Below are 7,539 nucleotides of genomic sequence, written 5' to 3' on the forward strand. Positions count from 1 at the left end.
TCCTTCCCTCACTGGTGGGTTTTGCCCCCTTTTTCAGGCATACCGACCTAGTGAGGAAAAGGCACACCTCAGGCCAATTAGGTAGGGGGGTGGTGGTTGGGCATCTTCCACTCGTTTAGGTCCTGACCACAAGTGTTAAGGCTGGCCGCAGGCTAGCCTGGATTTGTGGGAGGGGCCGGTACCTGTCTTAAGCAGTCTGGCTCTCCCAGGCAGCACTTCGGCATTCAGACGTCCCCTGCCCACCCATTCCCATTCTTCATTCAGTCATTCAACCATCACATTCAGGGTATGCCCCCTTTTTCAGGCATACCGACCTAGTGAGGCCAAGGCACACCTCAGGCCAATTAGGTAGGGGGGTGGTGGTTGGGCATCTTCCACTCGTTTAGGTCCTGACCACAAATACTGTCCTGCATCAGAAAACTGTGTCTTTAGCGGACTGTAAAACAATCTGCGCCACATCTTGTGACAAAACAATTAAAATGAAGAAGGTGAGCACTAAGGGATGGGGAAGTGGGTGTGATGCTGATGGTGCAAGCAGAGGCCGTGGCCCTGGGCGCAATGAAACTGTGCCTGCTGCCAGTGCACCAGAAAAAAAAAACATCCAGGGTACCCAGCTTCATGTCTAATTTAGATAGGTGGCGCAGAACAACACTGTCTAAGTCGGACCAGGGCGACCAGGTGGTCGGTTGGATTGCTAAGGATAATGCTTCCAGTCGGTTAAGCATCACCCTCTCTTCCACCGTCCAGTTTCTGTAGCCAAGAGTCTGGTCAACCGAATCCTCTCTCTGATCATCCTTCCTCTTCAAAGGAGCTCTATCCAGCGCCCCTATTACATTTGGCCCTCGCGCCCAGCGCGCTTGAAGAGGGACCTGAGATATTGTGCCCTGATTCCCAACCTCTTGAGCCTTCAGTTTCAAGAAGATGACGGTGGTGAACGGCAATCATTCGCTCACGAGGTGGATGATGATGAGACACAGTTACCAATCAATGAGGTTGTGGTTAGGTCAAGTCAGGAGGATGAGCAGAGTCAGGAGGTGGTTGACGATGAGGTCACTGACCCAACATAGGAAGGTAAAAAAAGTCAAGCGAGGACAGCAGTACAGAGGGTGAGGGATCCGCAGCACCGCAACAGGCTGGAAGAGGCAATGGGGTAGCAAAAGGGAGAAGTCAGCCCACACCAAACAGGCCCACAACCGTTACATCAAGCACCCCCATGCGTAAATCTACCTTGCCAAGGGGTAGGTGTCCGCAGTATGGCACTTTTCTAAGGAAAGTGCAGATGACAAAATAGTGGTAGTTTGCAACCTGTGCCGTACCAAAATGAGCCAGGGTGTGAACACAAGCAACCTTACCACCACCAGCATGATCTGCCACATGGCATCCAAGCACCCTAACAAGTGGGCCGAATGCCTGGGTCCACAATCTGGGTCTGCGGGTCACACCACTGCCTCCTCTTCCCCTGTGTTACGCACTGCTGGCCAATCCCCTGTCGAAGGCGCAGGCCCGGATGCCCCTCGCCCTGCACCTGGACCTTCGCCTAAACCATCAGCAACAACATCCACTTCCCTGTCCAAGAGCTGCGTCCAAATGTCCATAACACAGTCATTTGAACGCAAGCGCAAACACCCACCCACCCACAGGCCATAGCACTAAATGTGCAACTTTCCAAATTACTGCCCTTGAAATGTTGCCATTTAGGCTTGTGGACACTGAGGCCTTCCACAGCCTAATGTCGGCGGCCGTCCCTCGATACGCAGTCCCCAGCCGACACTATTTTTCACGGTGTGCCATACCGTGCCCGCGTTACACGTCTTAAACTTAGTGGTTCAGCGGTTTATCAAAACTTACCCCAATTTGCCAGAGCTACTAGTGAAGGCGTGCCGCGTGTGCCAATTTCCACAAGTCGTCCACAGCTTCAGCCGGTCAGTCAACGCTGCAGCAGCGCTTGCGGCTTCCAGCTCACCGACTGTTGTGCGACGTGAGCACACGCTGTAACTCTACGTTCACATGTTAGCCAGGCTTTGTGAGCAGCAGAGGGCAGTTGTGGAATACCAGCTGCAACATGGACGTCGCCTTTCGAGTCAACTGCCTCTATTCACAAGCGAGGAGTGGGTATTGATGTCAGACCTCTGTGAGGTTTTAAGAAACTTTAATGAATCCACACAGAGGGTTAGTGGCGATAACATTATTATCAGCGTAACCATTCCACTGCTGTGTCTACTCAAACGATCGCTGCTCACAATTAAGGACGACGCTCTGAATGTGGCAGATGAGGAACTGGGGGAGGACCTTACACAGGGTGATAGCCAGCCCACCCTCAGTTCGTCTTCTCAGCGCGAATTAGACCATGAAGAGGAGGAGGAGGAGCTGGAGACAGTTGCCTCTGCTACAGAGGGTAGTACCCATGGAACTTTAATTCCATCTGTTCAGCATGGATGGGCAGAAGAGGAGGATGAGGACATAGGGAGTCATCCTGATGTCGACATTGATGTCTTGCCTGTTGGTACTCTGGCACACATGGCTGACTTCCTGTTAGGCTGCCTTTCCAGCAACCCTCGCGTTATACGCATTTTAGATAACACGGATTACTGGGTGTTCACTCTTCTAGACCCCCGCTACAAAGAGAACTTCTCATCTCTCATTCCTCTGGTGGAGAGGACGAGCAAAATGGTGCCATACCAGAAGATCCTTGCTGGAAAATTGCTCCAAAATTTTCCATCTGACAACGCTGGCGGCAGAGTCCGTACTTCCTTCGGCAACCGAGGAAGGGAGACAAGGGAAACACACAGCAGTTCCAACAAAGGCAGGGCAACACTCTCCAAGGCATGGGACACTTTCATGACACCCCGCCAGCAATCTCACCCTGAAGCGCGGCCTAGTGGTACAAGGAGGGAAAAATTTTGGAAGATGGTGAAGGAATACATAGCAGACCATATCAGCTTCCTAAATGATCCCTCAGTGCCTTACAACTACTGGGTGTCTAAGCTGGACACGTGGCACGAACTTGCGCTCTACGCCTTGGAGGTGCTGGCCTGCCCTGCCGCCAGCGTTTTGTCTGAGCGTGTATTTAGTGCTGCTGGTGGCATTATAACAGATAAGCGTATCCGCTTGTCCACTAGCAATGCTGACAGGTTGACTCAGATAAAAATGAACAAGGCCTGGATTGCCCCTGACTTCTCAACTTCACCAGAGGAGAGCTGAGGTGATGATGAACATAAAGGCAATTTCAATCTATCATTTATAATGTACTCAATCTACTGTAGTGTATTCCCATGCACCTTTTCCACCACAATAAGAGTATATGGTTGAATTTTGTTTTCTAGTCCTCCTCATCCAGATTGTCTATATTCCCTCCACTCTAATTTTTTTAATAGGTTCAGCTCAGCAGCAGGCCCTCGCCCCTAATGTTTTAGAGGGTCAGTTCAGCAGCAGGCTCTCGCCCCTAATGTTTTAGAGGGTCAGTTCAGCAGCAGGCCCTCGTCCCTAATGTTTTAGAGTGTCAGTTCAGCCGCAGGCCCTCGAATATAATGTTTTACAGGGTCAGCTCACCAGCAGGCCCGCACCTAAAATCTATTACTTGGTCAGATAACCTGCAGGCCCGCAACTCATGTGAATGAGGCCCTCCTTTATGTGATATACAGGTTGTATCGGAATGCCTCTTTATTGCAATTTTTGGAAGGACTTGCACTTTATATACAAGTAAATATACAGGAAAGAATGTTTTCAATAAATTTTTCCTATAAAATAGATTTTTTTACTTTGGTTTTGTGTGTAAAACCTTAATTAGATTGTGGGCCTGGTGATCAGTTTAAGGCATTTTAAGCAGCATAAGCATCAGCATGGTGATAAAAAATTGTGGCAAGGTGACATGGTGTGGAGATGGCTGCATGAGAAGGCCACATTGTGGCACAATGACAGAGTCTGGATACAAAAACTATGGCCACAGATTGTTTCCATCTGCAACTTTCTAAGCAATCTGTGGAGCTTTATCACCATCACCTGCAGATTAATGCATCCATCAAATTCAAGTTGGGTTTGTCTGTTTCACCTCAGCTCACCAGCGGGCCCGCACCTAAAATCTTTTACTGGTTCAACTCACATGCTGCCTTGCTTTGAAGTAGTAGCCATAGCCGTTTATCAGGCTCCCTCTCTGAAATCGAACAATGATTCCCCGTTACCGGTGGTCACCATGTTAGGCGCATAAAAAAACATTGAAAGTTGATAGGGAAGATGTTCAAATGGATCGTGGACTTCACAGGCACCTGTGATCAGGCAGAAGTTATCTTGAGTCAACAAAGCGGCAGCAGGGCCTCCTGTATAACGTTTCCTCATCCAAAATACCCCAGTGACATTCCCTGTAATTTTTATTACTCATTCTAATAACATGGCATCTTAAGAGTCCTGTATTGTTATTTATCGTCACTACCTCCCCGAGTCGGGAGTGGGTAATTGCCGCGCTCCTGCTGCCTTCCTTGAATGTTTCTGCCTTAATAACTTGACCTACCCTCTCCACCCAATCAGATTTCAGACATTGACCTCCCTTGGATGTGGTATCCCTTTCTCAAGCTCCCTCTCCAGCATGGAACCCTGATTCCTCGTTACCCGTGATCACCATGGTAGGCACATAAAAGAACATCGAAAGCTGATAGGGCAGACATCCAAATGGATCGTCGCCATCACGGAGACGTGCAATCGCCCAGACGTTTTCTAGAGTCACCAATGCGGCAGCAGGCCCTCACCACTAAGGTTTTAGATGGTCAGATCAGCAGGCCCTTGCTCCAAATGTTTTTGAGGGTCACCAGCAGGCCATCAATCATAATTTTTCAAGGCTGTGTATGATGCCCTCTTTTATGTGCAACAAAGGGTGTTTTGGAGTGCCGGTTTCTTGTAATTTTTGGCAGTCCTTTCACTTAGTGCATAGGCTTTATGAGTTGTAAGGGATCGTCTCTTTTCAGGGGGTCACACTCACAGATATCTCACTAGACAACGGATTTTCATGTCCAAACTGTACATTTATTGTGGCACACAGCATAAAGAAAAACATGCAAATAAACTCCTGCCCGTCTAGGCGCTACCTAAACAAAATACGTCCCTACCTCACTCGTAGAGCACAGTTCACACATGGACATCATATGCGGCTTTCCTCAGCCAATATCAATACAGCAGCCTCCAGGCTGTGGCAATTCCAGTACCTTTTGGGGAATAGTGGTCTCTCAGCCCTCCTGGCTTGGACCACACAGAGCCTTTGTTGCGGTCTGCCTCTTACACCTTCAGGCCTCTGTCCACAGGCAACACACTCCCCCCTTGCTGACACCCTGGGAGGTGCTTTGTGCCAGCCTGATTACCTCCAGCTGGTCTCGCCTGTGGTGGAATAGGGGTGTGGACCGAACTATCCACCCCTTCCTTGCCTCTAACCTGTGTGAGACCTGTCACTGTCTCACAGAGTGTAGGAGTCCCACTACCTGAACAATTGTACCACAATGTGAATGAGGCCCTCCTTTATGTCATACACAGGCTGTTTCGGAGTGCCTCTTGCTTGTAATTTTTTTGCAGCACTTGCACTTTATATACAATTGAATATACAGTAAAGAATGTTTCCTAACAATTTATCTAGTAAAAAAAATTTGGGGGGTTTTGTGCGTATTTTTGTCAGTCTGTAAAAGGGGCGTACAACTCAGAGAACATGGTTCCCAGCAGCGACCTGGGAGTCCAAGATGCATCCAGACATCGTCCCCATGGTGTTCCCGATCCATTTCGGTGGGGTTTCTGTAGATTTCTGACCTTTTCCAATGGACCAGGCACCCTTTCCTCTTCAGAGCAGGGAGTGCCTGGTTGTCTCCCATTGACTTCCATTATACTTGGGTGCTCAGCCGAGCACACAAATATAGCAATGTGTTCGGCCCGAACCCCCGAATACTTTGGTGCTCGATCATCACTAGTCACAACAATACTTAGTGCACCAATCAGTAATATCTACTTAGACCTGATAAAATGTGAAGTTGTATGTATTGCAAAAAACATTCGCATCACAAGTGACGGCATATAAAGCGATTGTTCTGATATGCATGTGAAATGTAATCAAATACACTGCTGTAATGTCAAATTACTTACAGTGATCAGGAGTTCTTCCTCACTGTCGCGAAAATTGCTGCCAACCAAGTTTTCCAATCTCCTCAAACTTCGGGTAGTTTGAAAACAGTTGCTAAACTAGACCATGCCCATTTTTCGCATGCGCAGTAAGCAAATTTTACATTGCGATGTTCGCTTAAAAAAAAAAAATATCAATGGAGCTAGCGAATTTGCGAATATATGACGAATATTCACCCAAATATTCATGAAATATCGCAAATTCGAATATAGCCCCTGCCGCTCATCACTATTCCTTATCCGTATTCCTTAGATATGTAATTCAATACTAGGGATGAGCGAACCCGAACTGTATAGTTCGGGTTCGTACCGAATTTTGGGGTGTCCGTGACACGGACCCGAACCCGAACATTTTCGTAAAAGTCTGTGTTCGGGTTCGGTGTTCGGCGCTTTCTTGGCGCTTTTTGAAAGGCTGCAAAGCAGCCAATTAACATGCGTCATACTACTTGCCCCAAGAGGCCATCACAGCCTTGCCTACTATTGGCATGGCTGTGATTGGCCAGTGCAGCATGTGACCCAGCCTCTATATATGCTTGGGTCACGTTGCGCTGCATGTCACTCTGCTGATTCAAGCATAGGGAGAGGTTGCTGCTGCGACGTTAGGGCGAGATTAAGCAGTGATTAACTCCTCCAAAAGACTTCATTCTGTGATCGATCTGCAGCTGTGGATCATTGAAGTGCTAGTATTGACTTGCTCACTTTTTTGAGGCTGCCCAGAGCGTTTTTAGATCACTTTTTTTCTGGGGTGATCGGCGGCCATTTTGTGACTTGTGGTGCGCCAGCACAAGCTATCACCAAGTGTATTTAACCATCAATAGTGTGGTTATTTTGTGCTATATCCTACATCAGCTGCAGGCTGAGCCTGTGTCACCGAAGTGCATTTAACCATCAACAGTCTGGTTATTTTTTGGCCATATACTACATCAGCTGCAGGCTGAGCCTGTGTCACCGAAGTGCATTTAACCATCAACAATCTGATTATTTTTTGGCCATATACTACATCTGGTGCAGGCTGAGCCTGTGTCACCCAAGTGCATTTAACCATCAACAGTCTGGTTATTTTTTGGCCATATACTACATCAGCTGCAGGCTGAGCCTGTGTCACCGAAGTGCATTTAACCATCAACAGTCTGGTTATTTTTTGGCCATATACTACATCAGGGGCGAATTGAGCCTGTCACCCAGCGCCTAAAAAATAGACCTGACATTTCTATTCAAGCAAATCTGTACTGTTTTAGCTGGTCAAGTTATTTGTAGTGACCGTAAAAGCACACTTTTTTTTCTGGGTTGAAAAACTATTCCCAAATTTGCCATTCTCAAAATAACTAGTTTCTGGTATTGGAGGCCTACTTGAAATCTATCCCAAAAATGATATCTTACATTGAAGGTACT

Source organism: Bufo bufo, chromosome 2, assembly GCF_905171765.1.
Source record: "Bufo bufo chromosome 2, aBufBuf1.1, whole genome shotgun sequence".
Classification (NCBI taxonomy): Eukaryota; Metazoa; Chordata; class Amphibia; order Anura; family Bufonidae; genus Bufo; species Bufo bufo.